A 1,417-nucleotide genomic window follows, 5' to 3' on the forward strand; every position below is an offset into this window, starting at 1 on the left:
TGAAAAGACGGCCGGATACTAACTTCCATATATCACAACGCTGCTGAAGGCTGGTGACCTTGTCAGCATGAAAACAAAAACACAAACCCAAGACGACTCTCTCGGTTCCAGTTCTACCTCCACCCCTCTCCCAACCCTCCCTTATTAACTGAAGTTTTTGGTGGGACTGACGTTAGAACTACAATCTCCACCATATGACGATTTGATACTTAACTTTGACATGATTTTGACTCAGAAAATCAACTATTGCATAAAGGTGTTAGTTGGGCGTAAAATCTAAACAATGAATAATACAAACTACAAAATAGCCTCGGAAAGGACTGGAACTTTTAATGACAAAAGGCATGCACACCTAAAATGTAAAGGTCATGTTTCAGGCGACGAATGGAGACTGGGTGTTTGGAATGCTAGGGGAGTAAATGATCTCAAGGTAAAAGAATTGCGTGAAACTATGGACGTGAAGAAACTAGATATTTTATGTGTGCCCGAAACGAAGAAAAAGAGATGCGAAACTAAAGTCATAAAAAACGGCGTGTTGAAAGGCGGATTTGAAATATGGTCAGGAGTAGACTGTGAATCACATAGTAAACAAGGAGTAGGTCTCATTTTGAATGAAAGAGCAAAGCAGCATCTCGGAGACCATGGCTTCGTGTCTCCCAGACTGCTGTGTTATAGAATGAAAGTAGGATTCAGAAGACTATTTATTATAGCATGCTATGCACCGGTTGATAGTGATCCTAGAGAAGTAAAAGACGCCTTCTGGGACACTTTAAATGACACAATAAACATCTGCGAACATGGGGAAAGAATAATTCTACTAGGAGACATGAACGGTTGGGTGGGCATCCAAAATCAGGATACAGAAAGAGTATTAGGTAATTTTGGGGATCCAAGAACAAACTATAACGGAGAGAAACTAGTTGGTCTATGCTTAGAAAGGGGTCTGTTTATTAGAAATACTTGGTTTAGGCATAAAATAATCCACATGTACTTCTGGTCTAAAGGAAATAGCCGCAGTATAATTGACTTTGTTGTTGCGGATGAAAGACTTAGAGAGTTAGTCAAAGATACAAGGGTCATGAGGGGTCCTGAATGCAATACTGATCATTAACTTCTGATCTCAAAAATTAACTTAGGTCGGGGTTGGAGGAAAAAGAGACCCAAGACAGCAAAACAAACGCGAATCAAAATTGAGAACCTACAGAAACCGGATGTGAGAATAGTTTTCCAAAATAAGATAATCGAAAGCATAGATAGGGCAACATGGGAGGACCGTATAAAAAAAAACAAAGATTTAGAGGGCGCCTGGACAATATTACGGGATATCCTTGTTAGATGCACGATCGAAGTGTGTGGTACCGCAGTTGTAGGAAGAATTTCTGGTGATGCGTGGTGGAATGATGAAATTCAGGCTGCC

The sequence above is a fragment of the Belonocnema kinseyi genome, chromosome 1 (assembly GCF_010883055.1).
Source record: "Belonocnema kinseyi isolate 2016_QV_RU_SX_M_011 chromosome 1, B_treatae_v1, whole genome shotgun sequence".
NCBI lineage: Eukaryota > Metazoa > Arthropoda > Insecta > Hymenoptera > Cynipidae > Belonocnema > Belonocnema kinseyi.